This window comes from Heterocephalus glaber, unplaced genomic scaffold, assembly GCF_053883595.1.
Source record: "Heterocephalus glaber isolate CG9 unplaced genomic scaffold, H.glaber_assembly_v1.0 deba00001737, whole genome shotgun sequence".
In the NCBI taxonomy this organism is placed as follows: domain Eukaryota; kingdom Metazoa; phylum Chordata; class Mammalia; order Rodentia; family Bathyergidae; genus Heterocephalus; species Heterocephalus glaber.
Genome location: NW_028258445.1, coordinates 5175137 through 5195583, shown reverse-complemented (window position 1 = coordinate 5195583; position 20447 = coordinate 5175137).

Genomic DNA, 20447 nt, shown 5'->3' with positions numbered 1-20447 from the left:
GCAGCTCGCTAAGTCTGAGAGAACTGAGTGCCAGGAGTGGGAGCAGCTGATGAGAACTCAAAGCCAAAATGAGAGTGATGGCCCGCCTCTCCTCTCCGGCTGTGGCAGTGTGGCCACTGGGCCACCCGGGTCAGAAGACCTTGGACCTCGGCCCTCTGCTCTCCACCTGCCGACCCCACTTTCTCTGTGGAGTGAAGCAGGTGGACCCCAGTAGATGCGGGTGGGTTCCTGGCCTGGGAGCCCACACAGAGGCGTCTGTGGTTTTGTGGATCTTGAGTCTGCTGTAGAGGGAGGGGATGCAGGTCTAGGAGCGAATACAGAGTCAGAGCAGAGAGGCACGGGCGACCCACACATTCCTGCATGAGAGGTTCAGCAGAGCAGGCACCACGAAAGGGACCACACAGCCCAGGTGAGGACGTACCCGCAGGAACGCCAGCTCGGCGGGAGGGGCCCGACACCGGCCAGACCCTCTGAGTATTACAGCTCGGCAGTAGTTGTTTGCTGTGTAGATCTTTAGTTTACATCAACAAAGCATCTCTTTCCTTCCCATACTTAAAAGCTTTCTGCCAGTATACACAAAGCGGGCCTTCCTCGCCAAAGGTGACGTTCACTCTGACGTGCTGACTACTGTGTGTAGTGTCTAGGTCACAAAACTCACATACACGCACACACACACATTCCAACCACCATATTACACCAAACTCTGTGTTTATCTCCTTCATTTTATGCCTTTGCTTTCCTTTTTGCCTGTCTGTGAATTAATCTACAATTTGCTACCATTCTATTTTTTATATTTTTATTGAATTGTGTAGTTTTTACAATGCACTTAATCTTCTCTTTGAAAAAACTCTAGAAATCACAACATTCATCCTTGACATTATAATCTACTACAATAAGCTTTACTATTATGTTTATTAGAAAATTGGCTTCTCCTCACCTCCTGATTTTACCATTTGTTCATCTTGTCTTTGGTTCTCACCACTCTTTTACCATCTGTACAGACATGGTATTTTGTACTCCTGATAAGCAGTCACCATGTTTTGTGAGCTCGATATACTGTGCCACTTTGGAGAAATCTTGGTCACTATCAAGTATTACCTCTGCACTTTTTATGTAATGGCCTGTCATCTAGTCCAAGAGCACATCTTCTGTTTTACATGACAAGATTTAAAGCTATATTAATATGGGATTACCTTCAGCTATTACAATCCCGATTTCCAGAATTTGTGCTTGGTACTTTCGTTGATTCTAACTATGGAGCATGTTACTCGGACACACAACCGAGCTAATCAGATAAATATTAAGGAGGACTGATAGGCTCATTTTAGCTCAGTTTCAGAGGCCTGAGTCCATGGCTGCTTGGTCGCATTGCTTTGGGCTGGATTCAGCGCAAGTCGCTATGGTGACCGCTTGTGGTGGAGGAGCTCTGTTCACTTCAAGTGGCCGGAAAACAACAAGCGAGACACAGAGAGGCTGGGGGCCCAGAGCCCAAAGGTTGCTCCACGGGGCAACAGGGGCTTTAGGGGACATGCAATATAGAAGATCCAGTACCTGATTTTCTCCAAATGTTATTCTTTTTCCTCTGTCATTTCCTGCATACGTTGAATAAGTAACTCACAATTCTCTTAAATTAGCTAACGTATGAGGCTGGATTTCTCTATAAACTTCTTCAAATAGATTATCTGCCTTCTTGTTTTTTAAAAATCATATTACAGTTGTAATTTTGTATGTAGATATCACTGTGTATAAATCATAGAGATTCACATGATGATATTTTCCATGGTGTTGGAAGGGAATCATTATGCTAGTCATATATGCAATTTTTTAATATCTTAATTAAATCAGGGAGTCTGCTAAGCTAAATCTTTGCTGATTTATCTGCCAGAATTCAATGGCTGTACTCTGAGAATAACTATTCAAATGCCTTAGGGGCCTAAACTTTTTGCCTAAAATTCTGCTGATCTCTTTGTGCCTCTGCTTTGTACATATATAATTTTGTACTGAGAGTCGATCGAAACCTCCTGGCTAGATCTAAATAAACAAATCACTTCATGGTGAAATGCTGCAAAACCAGATTTCCTTTATGAGTTTTTCCCCTTTCTAGTTTTATAGCATCAACAATCCTCAATGAGTTCACACTTACCAATAACTTTAAGTCAAAATATTCTATATTTTATTCATCATTTCTAGTTATTGTCAACTAGAATGCTATAAACTAATTTCTATCACCTGGAAATTAAGTCTCTCACCTAGGGAACTTTCTGATGTCAAATTTTGGAGCCAAATTTAATCTTCTACCTCAACTAAAACCCTCATTTTACATAATTTTGGGAGAAAGACTCAAATTGCTATATATGAAAATGATCTCACTGATTACATCACAAATAAAGCTGGTTTATAGACCACATGTAGACCACCATTGAAATATTTGACAGGGCTGCCATTAAGTTTAGAGATTCCAAAGATACTTAGCAGCAACTGTGAAATGAGATTGAAGTGGAATATAATTTCAAGTCCTTGTGCCATGTTGTCATCCACATTCCAATAAGTAAAAGTTATGGTTAAACAGTAAAACTAACATAAAACCTTTGCTCTTCAAAATGCAATCTCTCCTTGAAGATAAAGGTTAATCTCATTATACTTTATTTTCAAGCAGTAGCAACATGACTTTTAGAGTCTCACCTTCTAGAAAAGCATTAGAATATGCAAAGATCTTTCTTATCTTAGTAATTTTGCTAACATTATTTTACTTTACTGATTTTAATTTCTTGTAATATCTACTGTATTGGTTCCTATATTGTTAGTTAAGTATACTTCTATAATCTTATATCTCAAACTGAAAAATTAGAGATCAAATTTACATTTTTGTTTAAATAATAGGAAAAGTGATAGACTTAACTGCACTTATAATACAAACATTAACTTCAGGCTTTCTGTGCATATACACTGAAACATTCCTGATCAGAGAACATACTACAATTCTGGTATAATTCTGAGGCTATCGTTAAGGATCTTCTGTTTATGGTTTTCAGCTCATGATTGAATATTCTTGAAAAAATATGTTCATGCTCACAATCAAAGTGTTCTTTGCTGCCAACTTTATGGGGCCATACTTCATCCTTCATTTCTTTCACAAAATTAAATTAAGACTGATTTCCTGCCATTTTGCATACATCTCAGTATTCTGCCTTATTTCACCAAAGAAAACTCTTTTTCCTCTCTCCCCTTTGCTTTCTCCCTCTCCCTCTCCCTTTTCCATTCTCTCTCTCTTCTTCCCTCTTATAATCATTTCCTCATCTCTCTTGTTTCACATCACTCTAGATACAAGCTGTGTCTTTCTTCAGCATGTATGAAGTGGTGTCTCTAATCAAAAACAACTTCAGCTGTGGGTGATGTCAGTAAGATGGCAGAATGAGCACACACAGCCCAACCTTCCTTCACAGAGATACAATTCCATAGTAAATGGACCAGTTTATTTTGTGAGAATTCTAGAAATGAAACCAGAAGATTTTGTACCCCAGAGATGTGGAAAACTAATTTCATCAGAGCTGGTGCTGTTCCTATCCTGTCTGAAGGTAGAGCGAGGGCGGAAACAAGCTCCAGACTCAACATCATTCAGGGAGAAGGGCAGTGCTAGCAGGTTCCCAACACTCCCCTCACTGAAGGCCCCCATAAAGGCTCTTCCCTGTTTTCCCAAAAATAAGGCCTGACTGGAGAGCCTTAGAAGCAAAAGGTCAGAAACACCAGCCTGGCCACTCACCTTTCCTGCCTCACAGAGCAGCCATGAGTGAGAGAATGCGAGGCACAGGCTGACCTGCACTGCACACCAGGGCTTACTTGGGGAAACACGGCTCTTCCTCACCCACCTCACACCTGACAGCACCTGGCACCCTTCAGATGCCTGAACACCCTGAGAACAAAACAGTTCAACAAAGAACCACCACTGCAGGACCACTAACTGCCACCCCACATAGCAGGCAGAGACTAGGACAACTTCGATGCCTCTCCCTCAAGAGGAAAAGGGAGAATGGAGTGAGTGCTCATCAAATATCCCAAAGTTTCCAGGGATTTCTGAAGAACTGGTCTCTACTGCACCTGTGTTGAGCATCAGTAAAAGTCAGCATGGTCTGGATACCTCAGAGAACAAAGTGAGCTGAGAGGTGGGCAGCAGGAGCAAGAGACGTTCATGCCAGAGGACAGAAAAGGGCAAATCCTCTGCCGTGAGAATCGAAACACACAAACTTGGAGAAAATACATCCACAGAAAAGGCTGTCAGCACCCCCAGACTCTGTAACCAAACAGAAATTTTGGAGTTGAATAATACAATAACTGAATAATACAATAACCATTAGAGTAAGGCACAGGAACTCCATCAGGCAGAAGACAGAATCCATGAAATCAAAGACAAGGTATTTGAAATTGTCCTCTCAGAGGAACAAGTATAAAGAGTGAAGAAGAGTGAGGAGAGACTGTGAGATTTACAGGAAAATGTCAAAGGGATGCACTGTCCAGGTTTCAGGAGAGAGAAGAGGGAAAGAGACAGGAAGAATATGAAAAAGAGAAGGTGGGAAATTTCTCAGATGTGAGGGAAGCTGTGCATCCCAGATCTGAGAAGCTGGACACACTCAGCCAGGCTGAGCACAGGCTGGGTCAGATCTTAATCAACTTTTCAGGAGTCAGTTGAGATTTCTGTAAACAAGAAGCAAAATGATAAATTCATTACATACGTGAGATGCCCTCATATGGTTGTCAGCAGGATTCTCCACACAAACATTGCTGACTGCACGGCACTGGGAGCACAGATCAGAGTTTTGGGAAAAAATCCTGCTGACCAAAAAATAATATATCTAGTAAAATTGTTCTCAAAAATGAAGTAAAAACAAAGATTTTCTGAGATAAACAGGAGCTGAGGGAAGATCTTGGATAGAGATCTTCCATTTTAATAGGTGATTCCAAACAGGTTTACAAAGCTGTCACAATCCACATGCTCACTGCCAGTGAATGACATTTCACAAATTTTCTTTCTTTTTAAGACTTCCCCAAAGGTTCATACAAACAATTAAAAGAGGTAAAAAAAAATATCTCCTAACATGAAACAACATAAGCAGGGAGATAATCTTTGACAACAAAATAAGTGCATGTCCAAGAAGAAAATCCTAATTTACTAGTAATCCCATATTAAAATTTCAAGTTAATGTATTTAGGAAAAAAGAAAACATGGATTCCAGAAGGAAAATTGAGACTTGATGAAAAATGTAAAAAGGCAAAGTCAATATTGCAGTAAGTATAAATAAGCAGAAACAGTGCAGAATCCATTTTATCTATTTCTAACAGCAAAAAAGAAAGACAAAACAAAAAAAGAGTAAAATATATCAAGTAGAGACACTAGGAATTAGAGTAGTCTAACATCTTTTGGTTGTTTTGGTGTAGGATAGATTCTTTGATTGATGTTATATATGGTTCACATAAATATTCATCTTAAAATTTCTAGAATAATTGTAAAGTTATATAAAGGATCTTATTAACTTATAGGAAATAAAAACAAAATAAAGAAAAATTCATAGTGAAGTAGATAAGATGGCAAAGAGATACAAATAGAGAAATAAGGGAAATAGAATTAAAAATATGACTAGAATTTACTGTAACAATATTGGAAATTGCAGTGCATGAAATGAATTAAACTCTTAAGAGAAATATAGTTAAAACTTAAACCATAAGAAATCAAAATAACTAGAAATAAAAAAGGTGTAAAATTATAAAGAAAATACTAACAAAAATCCAAATGTGATTGTAGCAACATTACAAAAGGTAAACATTGATTCAGAAAGTATTAGTGAAGAAGTCATTATATATTTCAGAAAAGTTTAATCACCTGTATCTAAAACATCTCATACACTATGCAAGCAATCAAACTATTTCAAAGTGCATAAATCAAATTTGAAAACAGATATGGTGAATTGGCAGATTTGGAAATCATAGAGTTTGGTTAAAAGTATTTCTATCAGTATTAGGTGCAAAAACCAGAAATTTGAAAGTATTAGATCGACAGCTCTCAGCACAGAGGAGGCTTCTGGGTCAACATGCCACAGCTCCCAGTGCAGAGTAGGAGGTTACCGGGCCAATCTACCAGTGCTTCCAGCACAAAGGATGTGAGCCATGTGGGCAGCAGCAACACCCCCACCATTGAAATGAGAAGACATGTGAACAAGCCTCAGAAGCAGACTTCCAGATCACCTATAGCAACCCCAAAGGGGAACAAGATGGAACACTCTGATACTCAACCACCTGGACTTCCTAAACCAACAACAAAAGAGGATCTGGAAAAAATGAAATCAGAAATAATTTCCCAGATAAGAGCAGAGATTGTGCCCATAGTGGAAGACATGATTAATAAATCTAGAGAAGACACAGATAAAAAATAGAGGATCTGAGGAACACGATGGAATCCCAACATAGGAAATAAATAGAATCCATAAAACAGATGCAAACAGATTTCCAGGAGATTAATAGCTCCATTGAAAGTCTATGCAGCAGAATGAGCCAATGTAAGGACAGAATTTCAGATATAGAAGATAAGCTTGGGGCCGGGGATTTAGCTCAGTGGTTTTGCCACCTGCTGTGCAAGCACAAGGACCTGAGTTCAATCCCTGGTACCAAAAAAAAAAAAAAAAAAAAAAAAAAAAAGAAGATAAGCTTGCAATTAGTGACCAGGAAAAGAAAAATTTCTTTAAAAATGTAAGGGACCATGAGAAATCAATCTAGCAGCTGCTAGATGAAGCAAAGAAGAATAACATAAGACTGATTGGAGTCAAGGAAAAAACAGGAGAGAGTGTATATGACATAAAAAAAAACTGTTCACAGAAGTGATGGCAGAAAACTTCCTAAGCTGGGGAAAAGAATTTGACATACAGATAAGTGAGGCATATAGGACTCCAACTAGCCTTGATCAAAGAAAATGTACACATAGGCATATAACTGTTAAGATTCCAGAAACCAAACAGAAGAACAAAGTTCTACAAGCAGTTAGATAAAAGAAACAATCACATACAAAGCAAAGCCCATCAGAATCACAGCAGACTTTTCAACACAAAATTCTCAAGGCAAGAAGAGGTTGGAGGGACATATTGCAAGCCCTAAAGGAAACCCCAGAAAACCCAGATTGATGTACCCTGCAAAATTATCTTTCAAAATTGAGGGAGAAATAAGATACTTTCATGACAAAGAGCACCTTAGGCACTTCATGAATACCAAACCAGCACTCCAAAACATTTTAGTCAAAATCCTAGGAAAAGACAATGAGGATCCCAACCCCAGGAAGCCCAGCACAATGAAACCACCAGGCATGACAAGAAATTAAAAGCAAAGGGGGAGAAACCAACAAAAAGAAAAAGTCATGGCAATGATAAGTCAATATGTATCAGTTATAACCATCAACGTTAATGGTCTCAACTCACCAATCAAAAGAAGTAGACTGGCAGAATGGGTCAAGAAAAAAGATCCAACAATATGCTGCATACAAGAAACAATTGAAAAAGAAACTCATAGACTGAAGGTTAAAGGGTGGAAAACAATACTCTATGCAACAGGAACCCCCCCCAAAAAAAGCAGGAGCAGCTATCCTTTTTGCAGACCAAGTGGATTTCAAACTCACATGGATTAAGAGAGACGAAGAAGAGACTACATCTTTGTAAAGGGAACAATCCAAGAGGAGGAGATGACAATCATAAATATCTATGCACCAAACACTAGTGTGCCCAACTATATAAAACAAATATTAACAGACATGAAAAATCATATAAGGACTAATACAATAGTAGTGGGGGACCTCAATACCCCATTGTCACAAATAGATAGATCAACAAGACAAAAAACAAGCAACAAAATACTAGAACTCAATCAAACTCTTGAACAAGTGAACTTAACGCATATTTACAGAGTGTTCCATCTCACAAAATCAGAATACACATTCTTTTCAGCTGCACATGCATTGTTCTCCATAATGGACTACATACCTGCTCATAGAACATATTTAGGTAAGTGAAAAATAATTGAAGTTATCCCCTATATATTATCAGTCCATAATGTGATGAAATTGGAGATCAATAGCAAAAGGAACTGCAAAAATTTCATAAACACATAGAAATTGAACAACACACTTCTGAATAACTAATGGGTCACAGAGGAAATTAAAGAACAAATCAGACAGTTCCTTCAATTAAATGACAATGACACTAAAACATATCAGAATCTATGGGACACAATGAAAGCAGTCTTACAAGGGAAATTCATAGCAGTGAATACTCATATTAGGAAAACAGAGCAAGCCCAATTAAACAACCTGATGGTGAACCTCAAGCTTCTAGAAAAAGAAGAGCAGTACAAACCCAAAGCTCAGACAAGGGAGGAAATTATAAAGATCAGAGCAGATATCAATGCAATGGAGATGAAGAGAATGATACAAAAAAATCAATGAAGCCAAGAGTTGGTTCTTTGAAAGAATCAACAAAATTGACAAAACCTTAGCCAAGCTTATCAGAAAAAGGAAAGAAAAGGCCCAACTCAATGCAATTAGGAATGAAAAGGGTGAAATTACAATGGACCCAGCAGAAATCCAAAGCATCATCAATACCTACTTCGAGAACCTATATGCCAATAAGATGGGCAACAAAGAAGAAATGGACAGATTCCTAGATACATATGAATTACCAAAGTTGAACGAAGAAGACCTAAAAATTCTAAACGACCCAATATCAATCAATGAAATTGAAAACATAATTAAAAACTTATCAACTAAGAAAAGCCTGGGTCCTGATGGTTTCACTGCTAAATTCTACAAGACATTTAGAGAGGAACTACTGCCTCTACTGTTTAAACTCTTCAATGAAATTGAAAGGGAAGCAATACTCCCAAATTCATTCCTGGAAGCAAGCATCACCTTAATCCCCAAAGCAGAGAAAGACCCAACCAAAAAAGAGAACTATAGGCAAATCTCACTAATGAACATAGATGCAAAAATCCTTAATAAGATACTGGCAAATAGAATGCAGAAGATCATCAAAAAGATCATACACCCTGACCAAATGGGACTCATCCCAGGGATGCAGGGATGGTTCACATATGCAAATCAATAAATATAATACACTATATCAAAAAAGCCAAGGACAAAAACCATATGATCATCTCAATAGATTCAGAAAAAGCATTTGACAAAATCCAACATGCATTTATGGTAAAAACTCTACCAAAAATTGGAATAGACGGTCTCTACTTCAATCTGATAAAAGCCATCTATGAAAAATCAACAGCCAATATCACACTAAATGGTCACAAACTGAAATCCTGCACAATAAAATCAAGAACAAGACAAGGATGTCCACTATCACCACTCCTGTTCAATATAGTTTTAGAAACATTAGCCATGGCAATTAGACAAGAGAAAGAAATAAAGGACTAAAAATAGGAAATGAAGAAGTCAAATTGTAATTATTTGCAGATGACATGATTCTCTATATGAAAGATCCCGAGAACTCCACTAAAAGTCTTCTAGACTTAATAACCAAATTCAGTAAAGTAGCTGGATACAAGGTCAACACACAAAAATGAATAGCTTTCTTCTACATGAACAACAGACTCACTGAGACAGAAATAGTGCAAACAATCCCTTTCACAATAGCATCCAAAAAACTGAAATACCTAGGAATCAACCTAACAAAAGAAATCAAAGACCTCTTCTCTGTAAACTATAGCACTGTGAAAAGAGAGATTGAAAATGATATCAGAAAATGGAAAGACATCCCTTGCTCCTCAGTAGGAAGGATCAACATAGTGAAAATGACCATACTTCCAAAACTGCTATAGAGATTCAATGCAATCTCAATTGAAATCCCACCAGCATACTTCATGGACCTTGACAAAGCAATCCAAAAATTCATTTGGAACAAGAAGAGACCCAGAATGGCAAAAGCAATTCTAGGTAACAGAGACATGGCAGGGGGTATTACAACCCCCAACGTGAAACTGTACAACAAAGCCACTGTAATAAAAACAGCATGGTACTGGCAAAGAAACAGACCTGAGGACCAGTGGAACAGATTAGAAGATGCAGAAACAACTCCAGACACACTCAGACATCTCATCTTCAACAAAGGAGCCAAACACCCTCACTGGAGGAAAGAGAGCCTCTTTAAGAAATGGTGCTGGAGAAATTGGGTTTCAACTTGCCAAAGATTAAAACTTGACCTATATCTTCACCATGCACTAAATTAAAATAAAAATGGATTAAAGATCTAAATATTAAAAGGAAGTGCTAAACCGGCTGGAACAGAGTTTAGGTAGAACTCTTGAAGACATTGGTGTAGGAAAAAATTTTATGAATGAAACCTCAGTTGCCCATGAACTAGAACAATCAACAAGTGGGATCTCTTCTTACTAAAAAGCTTCTGCACTGCAAGAGAAACCACCAGCAGTGTGAAAAGACAACCCACAATGTGGGTAAAAATCTTCACCTGCTATTCCTCAGACAAAGGTCTACTATCTTGAATCTATAAAGAACTTAAAAAAATCAGGCCTCCCAAATTTATAGACCCAATCCAAAAATGGGCATCTGAAATGAATGGAAATTTCTCACACAAAGAATTAGAAATGGCAAATAAACACATGAAAAAATGTTCAACATCACTGGTCATTCGAGAGGTGCAGATGAAAACAACACAGAGATTCCACCTCACTCCAGAAAGAATGGCTGCTATCATGAAATCAGCCAATAACAAATGCTGGTGGGGCTGTGGGGAAAGAGGAGCCCTGCTCCCCTGCTGGTGGGAGTGTAGACTGGTGCAACCACTGTGGAAATCAGTATGGAGATACCTCAAAGAACTAGGACTGGAAGCCCCATTTGACCCAGCTATTCCCCTGCTGGGTATCCTTCCCAAAGAATTAAAAGAATCATACCACAGTGATATATGTGTGCCCATGTTCATAGCAGCACAGTTTGTAACAGCTAAAACTTGGAAGCAGCCCAAATGTCCATCTACTGGAGACTGGATAAAGAAAATGTGTTTTTTTAAATAAAATTAAGAACTACTCAGCCATAAAAAATGAGAAATTAGAGACATTTATTGCTAAATGGATGCACATGGAGGCAATACTCTTAAGTGAAATATACAGGACACACGTGTAAATACCAAAATAGTTTCTTTGGTGTGAGAAACTGAAAGTGTAAATAAGGACTAAAAGGTATAATAGGTAATGTGAAATAGGAAGAAAAGGGGCAAAGGGGAAGGGGAAGTGGGAGGGCTAGGGGAAAGGAAAGAAGGGAATGGGATTAATATGGAAACAAAGTCTTTGTAAATAGGGAGGGATGGAGGGGTTGAAGGGAGGGCAGGGGAATGGGGAAAATAAGAACTAAGAGAGATTATGTAAAGGTGCAAATTTCCAATGATGAATGCCATTATATTGTATACCTGAAATGTACCAATAAAATAAAATTTAAACAATCCTATATGGAAGCAAAGAAGGAAAGAAAAAGAAAAAAGAAAGTATCAGATCTAGGCAACTTACATTTAAATTTAAAATTAACAATTTTAAGAGAATCTTGATTCTATTTGAGCATCAAAAGTGTGTCAATAATATAATCAAAAACCCCAATCTATACAGAGAGGTGTAATTTCTGTACTATCAGAAAATAAGGAGGCTCCCAAACCAAGAGTCTGGGGCCTCGCACAGATGCACAGGAATCGACCTGAGAGTTTCCAAGGGTCAATGCCAGAGCAGTTTGCATACAAAATAGTACAGATTTGGGCCGGAGATTTAGCTCCAAGGCACCGTGCCTGCCTCACATGGGAAAGGTCCCGAGTTTGATCCCTGGTACCAAAAAAAAAAGAATACAGATTTGGAATGTAACCCAAAGTGTAAAATACCACAGTGCTAAACAATTTTAAAATAAGTTACAAGGAGAAAAACAAATCTTCCTTATAGAGAAATTCCAAGAAAATGTGAAAATAACCTCTTACAAGGAAGGGCGCTTCGCTGTCACTCCTCAAAGGTGAGTGACATTTCATCATTTGAATTCCAAGAACGGATTAGAAAAGAGAAGTGCAGGGAGTCCAGAACACAGGAACCCGGCCAGCACTGTGCGAAGCCGGGCAGTGGCATGGGGATCCCCTCGGGAGTGCGGGCGTCCTGCCCCTTCAGTGTGATGTGCTGCAGTATCTGTGTCAGAAATTCCGCATCTCTGGTTAATGATGGGAACCTGCAGACAGACTCTCCCTGTGGACGTCCCAGACACCTGGCCCATTCTCTTAAGCAGTATCAGGGCCTGGCATGGAAAGAGCATCTTAATAACAAAATAATTCAATAAAAAATAGAACTTTTTCAAATTTAAATTAACTCGAGCATAGTTAACAGTGATGTACCAATGTTAGACTCTGTCTAAGGAGCATTTTCCTATCCTGGGGCCAGTTCTGGAGGTGTTGGTCATGCAATTTGAAGTTTATTACAAGCACAACCTTTCAGTATTGCTCTGCCCAATGACCACCTCCTAGGAGCCGAGGACAAGGCCAGGTCCTGATGTGCTCTCTGCACACCTCAGGAGCAGGTTATTATCTTAAATAATTCACTACTAAAAAGTATATGTTGAAGTACATTTACATCTACTAATTTAATAGTGAGCAATTTGTTAAAGTCAAGCCGCTTTGCAATGGTTCTGAAATATTCTTCACCCATCCTATTGTGCAAGGCCGAAGCAAGGACAAAACCTTCTGAATGTAGAATTCTAGAGATGGCCCATTGTTGACGTGGAACTGTGTTACCTAGAGATCACAGTGTAATAAAACGGTCTGTAAATTAAATTGGAGTGGAGTGTTTGATATTTCAGTTGCTGACCCTAAATATCTTTCCGTCAATTGTTTTCCAGGAGTGGACAGGGGCTGCTGTGCCGCCCGAGTTCCCCACTGGGCTCTGGAGCAGTCCCAGGGCAGTGGGTACCCCGCCTCGGCCTGACATCCAGAGGGCGCTCTCCAGGCGGGGAGCCACAGCCCGGCCTGTGCCTGTCCTGACAGAAGTCACTTGGACTGACCATAAATCCCAGCCTGGGAGCTGCACAGCTCTGTGCTGTCCTCCTGCGTCAGCCCTGGCTCCTCAGCTGACAAAGCCTAAATCTCAGCAGTGAGAGCAACGTAAACCACAAACCAAGCTACTCCGACTCATCTTTCTGCAGACGTGAGGACCTGCATCTCTAAAATCAAATTGAATCACCAAAGACAATGTGCTCTTAAATAATGTTTCATTCAAGCAGCATCAGTGAAATAAATCTTTTAATAGTTTTATAGTTAGAAGTAGAATAAATTAAAGATTTGAGAATAAAATAGTTTAGAGGAAAGATTTTTTTAAATTTATTGTAAATCGAAGGCATTTGAGTGTTCAAAATAATCATACTTGATTAGGATGAAGAAGGCTTCCATTTCATAGTGTCAATGACAAACTAAAACAAATTGAGAAACATTTTGCTCCAAAAATTTTCTTCTCATATTAAATGCCTAATTTAAAAAGTTCAAATTGTGACCTTGCTGAATTTCTGACTGTGATCTGGAGAAAAAAAAATCGAATAATGTACATCTATTTTCAGCACAGTATGTTAAGCCATGGAAGATCCTACTTTACTATTAATAGCAGGTGAAAGAAAATTGTACCTGTACTGCAACATCTCTCAGGCCAGACAGGCCTGGACATAGATGGCTATGGAATAAGATGGATATATATATATGGATATATATATGGATATGTGAATATGTATGGATATATATGGATACATATGTGGATATATGTATGTCTCCATTTATTTGTATGAATATTGTTAAACATTTACACTAGTCATCATACAGATGAGATGGACAATGAAGTATTAGCATGTGATCCCCTGTCCTACAAAGCATCTATTAAATTATCATTCCATATTTTCTGTGGCATCCTTGCCTAATTCAGCTATGTATCTCCTTCCTAGAACTTGCTTTTTTAAACTTTTTGCATTGTAGTACTGATGTTAAAAATATTAAAAGGTTTTTTTTCAATTATACATATAAACAATTACAATTTCACAGCCAAAGACTTTTAGCAAGAAAAAATAATCAACTATGAAGTGAGGATGGTGGTGTACACCCATGACGCCAGCACTGGGGAGGCTGAGACAGGAGCATTGCCATGAATTGGAGGTCAGTCTAGTAAGACATGTCTCAAAACAAAGTCAATTACATAGTTTAGCAGTAACAAAAGGAACTTAAAAAGTAGATGGTGAGATTCAAAATTTCCTTTCTTCATTCTAGTTCTCTACAAATTATCTAAATGGATATATTTTCAGCAGAATTATGTAAAGATTGTCTTTGCATTTTATCTATCAGAATAATGAAACAGAATTCAACTTTTAGGGAGTAGAAGTTATTTTAATATTTAAAAAACCTCTTGAAGGCCTAAGAAATATAGTGACTATAAACCTGCTAAACTGTTTGTATGTATTATTGGGGTTTTACAAACAAATAATATACCTTTACTCTTACTGTATATAAAATTTTGCATTTAATTATAAATGTCACAAAATAAATCTCAGTGAACCTTAAATAATTTTAATACTTTAACCCAATTAAAATTAACAAAAAGAAATACAAGAAGATAAAAGAACTCAAGAATCTTAAAAGCCAGTTTAAATAAACATTCAGTTAAAGATTAATTGCAAGTTTAATATTCAGTTTAAATATTCAGGTCAAGATCAATTAGAATTTGCAAATTACAAAACAGTCAAAGTCAAAGCTACATGAACAGAAAATGTATCTATTTACTTACCTGTCTATATGAATATAGGCATAAATTTCATAAATTTATAAAGATTAAAATGAACAATGTAAGCACAACACCAAAAGAATGTAAAAAAACCCAACCAAATAGATGAAAGCATGATCAGTAAAAAAAAAACAAACAACTTTTCAAATCCTAAAAGTTGGTTTTTAAAATATGTGGTAATAGTGATCTTAATATATAACTAAAATGTACCAATAAAATTAATTTAAAAAATAAAATAAAACATGCTCTGAAACAAAAGTTAAATTAAGCATGCTCAAAAAAGTAATAATAATTTGATTGAAGAGAGAATACATCACTATCTATCATCAACATTTAAACTCCCTAAATGTTTAGTTAGTGAAACCCAAAAGCATCAAATATTTTACTCAAACCAAATGGTGACAATTTTATTTTCAATGATGAAATTCACAGAAACGATTCTTCGGTGGAATGGAAACCTTCTTTGTCTAAGTTGTTGCGGGCTGAATCTCACAGAGAGCCCAAAAGCCCATGTTGCTGAAGCCTTGTTCTCAAGCCCTAGCCCTCATGTGGGGAAGGTAGGTGGAGTGGGAGGAAGTCAGGTCACTGGGGCGTGGCCTTACAAGGATCCTAACCCCTCCCTCCCTCTCTCTCTGCTTGCTGGCCCCATGAGGTGAGCAGGCCTCCTTTGCCACACACATCTGCCAAAATCAACTCTGCTGTCACAGGCGCCAAATAGCTGAAATCTCTGAAACTGAGCCGCAAGAAATCTTCGCACTGTAACTTGAGATATCTCAGATATTTGTCTCAAAGGGTGTTTTAGTTACTTTTCTCTCATTGCTGAGACAAAATACCTGACTCCCAAAGTTAGAGGGAAAGGGGTTTATTTAGCTCACAGTTCCTAGAGGTTTCAGTCTGTAATTGGTGGGCTTCAAGGCAGGGATGGAACAGGCATGGTAGAGGAGAAACAACATGGTGTGCCCAAGATAGCACAGACAACCAGAGAGACAGCTCATGGCAGCGGAAGACAGCAAAAGCAACAAGGGCCCTCAGCAGTGTCTTCCTGCCCCTTTTATCTTCTTCAGACTACTTAGGGCGGGCAGCACTCACACACTTGATCCTCGGGCCTCCAGCCTAACCCAATCATGAATCAATCACACATTCCAGGGTTAGCTGCCTTCAAAGAAGACTGTGAGGCTTGGGAGGGGGCATCTAGACACAAGCCACCACAAAGGGTAGGATTTTTAAAAGTCTTTATAAATCTATGGTATGAAGAGCTTTAGGACTTAATGAGTATGCTAAAGAAACTAACAGACTTGATCTGGAGAAATCCATCAAGAAAAAATAGAGATAATGTGATGGAGAATGACTTCTTGGCAGAATTACTTTACTTTCAATTCTTGCAAGAGAGCTCTACATAATCCACTGCAGTAATTTAATCCACAAAGTATTAATCAATCAATAATTGATCAATCTATGCACAAATAACTAAATTAAAATTACTAAAATACTCATAGAAAATCAACTTTTTAACAGGCATTATAAGGTTAAAATGTGTTGTAAGAAACCTTAGTTCTGGCCAAAGACTTCCAGGAATGTGAATCAGATATTGAGTCTAAGGAGAATTTTTCAGTGAGGCGACCCACACCCTTCTAGTAGGCACAACTCTTGCTAGGGATACTAATATTTACTACTGAATTTTTCCTCTTTATCTTAGCAAGTTATTTTGGAGTTATTGACAATCAGGATCTAAAGTTAAAAAAAAACCCAGAACATCCACAACAACATTGACAAAGAACAAAGAGAACAGGCACAACTCAACTTCAAAATTTACTGTAAAGCTATAGAACTCAAAACAACATGGTGCTAGGAAAAATATAGACAAGTATGTTGATAGGTCTGAAGAGAGAGCACAGAAATTTCCACAGAATAACTCTTGTTTTTTTTCAGTGTCGTTTCTCTTTAAATAAAGACTCAATCACTACTGGATAAGAACTTCAGGGCTTTGCTCAGTCATCCTTGTATTTAAAAGAATAAAGTGATCTTCATACCGTTCATGTTTTGTCTTTATCTTTCAAAGGTTTGGGCTGCTGCATGTTGTGTCTTCTGATTGACTGTCTCAATTCCCATTGCCATGTTCCCTTCCAACACAAAAGAGTGCCCCTCCTGACTCTTACAATACATATGCCCTTCAAGGCATCTATGGATTGATATAATACATAAAACCTGCATTTATCTTCACAAAAACCTTTATATATACTTGAGAACTTATAAACTATAGTAATTATTAGGATGCTTTTCCTTAATTCGCTAATTACCCTACTTATAACAGCATGAAATGGCTAAATAAAACAGGCATACAACATACACACAGACATGTGTAAATTAACTGATCATCAACTTGAACCACAAAAGTTATGTTCAAGATAACCATCAAAAATAATTGTAAATATAAAATAAGAATGAGTTTTAGTAACCAGTCTCACAGAAATCCTTTTGTATACACCAACAAAAGATCCACTTTACAGTATGAAAGCTATCAGTTTTCTGAAGACCATGGCTTCATGGTAGGAAGTGGAGAAACAGGAAATAGAAATAAATGCCTCACGCTGTGTAGAAGTAAAGCTAAAGTAATACTTAAAAATCAGGTACACCTTTAATTCTTAGTTGAAAAAGAAAGAAAAAGATTGGAATAAAGTCCATAGACTTGAAAATTCACATCCTCTTTATATTATCTGGCTATCAGTTTAAACTTTTCTGTATCCTCTATACTGACCAATCATGCAACCAAGGAATTCTAGGTAATCCAAGGTGGCCTAAAAATGCACTCAGTATATCGCTGTTACATTTTAAAAATGTAAATCCATAAATTCACCATTAATCAAATCTGACAAATATATTGTTGCATTGATGCATTTCTTGTCAAAGATGTAGCTCACACATTTTACATAGAAAATATTACACCTCTGAGTATCATGGATCCATAATGCATTTCACTTCATGTAGCTTGACAGCAAACACAAAGTTAAGGTTGAAATTCAACAAAACTTCTCAGACTTCAATAGGATAGTTATGGATATACATTTGAAAATGATCAATATTGTATTTCTTAAAATTATAAAATACTGATGGAAAATTACCTTTGTATATTTTAACATTTTAGGTCAATAATGGTTTTCTCTTAGGATTTGTTCATTACTCATTCATTTGCTAGTTTTCATCAAAAGGAATTTTTTTACTAATAGCAATGAGAATATGTTTTAATTTTATTGTTGTTAAAGTTCCTTTTTGATATTAGTAATTGCTGAAATAAATTCAGTAATATATTTTAATCCTATTCTTTCCTTGATTTTCATTAGTAGGAGAAAATTATATTTAATTATAGAGCAATGTCTTATGTTTCTCTCCTATATCTCCTTTTATATTTAATTTTTATATTAACCTAACACACTAATTTTTATGCCTCATTGAACAGGTGAGTCTTCAGTCTCAGAGTGAAAGAAAAATGAAAAGTATATATGGTAAACAAGGTCATTTCTATAGGTAAACTAAAAAATAAAATTTTAAAAATTTCTGTGAAAAAACCCACAATTACACTGAGTTAAAATGATAACATTCTTCAGGTATTTGGTCAGAAGTAGCTGCTTTAAATTGGGATAGACCATGTAAACAAATCTCCTATAATACTTCATTCATTCAATTATAGGCTGGCAAATTCTTGCAGGGCTAATTGTCTTCCCTCACACAAGATAAACCTTCTGTGACATTTAACAAATTCTAATGGCTTTGGATTCTGAAATGCTGACGTACTGTATAATTGAGAATTCAAAGTATCGTCTGAGATCTGTTTATATTCATGCTCAAGTTTAAAAAGCGGCCACATGTATCAAACACCTTTTGAACACAAAATGTGATAACGAGGGAGAGATGTGCTTACCCGGAGCACGGGATGTGACAGTTTGTGCTCTGCCTTGCATTAAGCGAGGACATGAGCCAAAAGGAAGAAAGAATGCAAACTGCCAGGCCCAAGTCCTTCCTCATGAAGTAAACAGTGGAAACATCCCTTCTGCTCTCAGGGCTTGTTCTGCTGTCATCGTTGTTAACAGTGCAGGCTTGGCTTTGTGGCTCCTCTGACGGGGCAGCCAAGCCACACACATCTTTCCTTTGTGAGGTACTTGGACCTGCATAAATCTGCTGGGCACAAACCATGATGCAGCACTTGAATTTGTGAAACAGGGTATATCAGGCCCACGCATCTCACACACGTGCCCACAACGAAGTCTCACAGTTATGGAACAAAATCATCTCCCCAGTTCCTATGTCAGCTTCAGTGACTAAGTAAACCTTCACATTAGTTTTTCTAATTCTTCACGTTAGTTTTCTTTTGAGGAATATTTCCTTTCAAGTCAATTACACTGTACATAGAAAACAAGAGGAAAAGTAGGTTGATTAGAATTTGTGCTCTTCTATGTACTTTACTCACGAATTTCTGCTTTATCTTATCGATCAACAGCCCCACATTTCTGATTTAGTTGTGAAACTTTCATGTGCAGCAGCTGCTTTATCTCCGATCAGCAAACTGTCATTCTTTATGCCTCTTCCCATTTCAGTTTCATCTGCTGGCTTTAATCAGAATCACTACTCTAAGAATGTTTTCATTAAAATAATTAAGAAAAACACACACCTGTTCAGATTACCAGCATTCTGCATATTCTTAAATACATTTATAGGTTTTGATATTTGATCCTATATAACCCTTTGAATTCCTGGACTTCAGTATTTTTGTGGTGGCCTTGTTCTTTTAATCCAAAAAAATGGCTCCTCTGGGTCCCATCCCAGGTCCTATTACAAATCTCACACTACCATTTCCAATGCTTCCCTCCCATGGCTGTGATTTCTCACCCTGGAATCTGTTCCTAGACCTGGTAGCAAAGACTGCCTGCCAGAGCTGTCTTCTCTTTCCGTCTTGTCCATGTGTCTATTTTTCTCCATCTTTAATTTCTCATGAAAGAGTGCAAGACTATCGAAGTGATTCTTTTTGTAAAGTTTTAAAAATAGAGGGAGTGTGATGGGAAGTAGAAATTATAGTGCAAATCAGTCAAGGGACATAATAAATATTCCATCAGCTTTCATACAAATTCTTTTGTCTGTCTCCCTCGCAAAGTTGTGTTTCCTACTCTTCATAATTCTACTCAAACCTAAGCTCCCAGTGTTGTCTTGGCCATCATTAAATTCCCAAAAGTATCTCTTCTCTGGAGTTGTGAGAAGTTTGCTACTGTCTTCATGACTGCATTATGTAAAATCAGCAAACTCTTAAAGTGCTTTACTCCTTCAATTTAACGTAGTACTTCACTTCCCATTCAAACTAATACAAAGAATGAAAGTAATAAACACAGGTCAGTAGAGTGATTATCTAAATTACTCCTTCCACAAGTAGCTCTGCACATCACGCTTAAGAATCTCTCAAGGTTTAAAATGTAGATCTGCGGACCTTACTCCAGACTTTTTTACTTGACAAGCAAGGATGTTGGCCTGGCAGCCCATCAGTGAGTCCCCACGGTGGGTCCAAAATCTCCTAAGGTTTGCAAGCTCCTCCTGGGATGGCTGACTCTGTGTGTCAGCTGGATGGGGCTGTGAAGTGG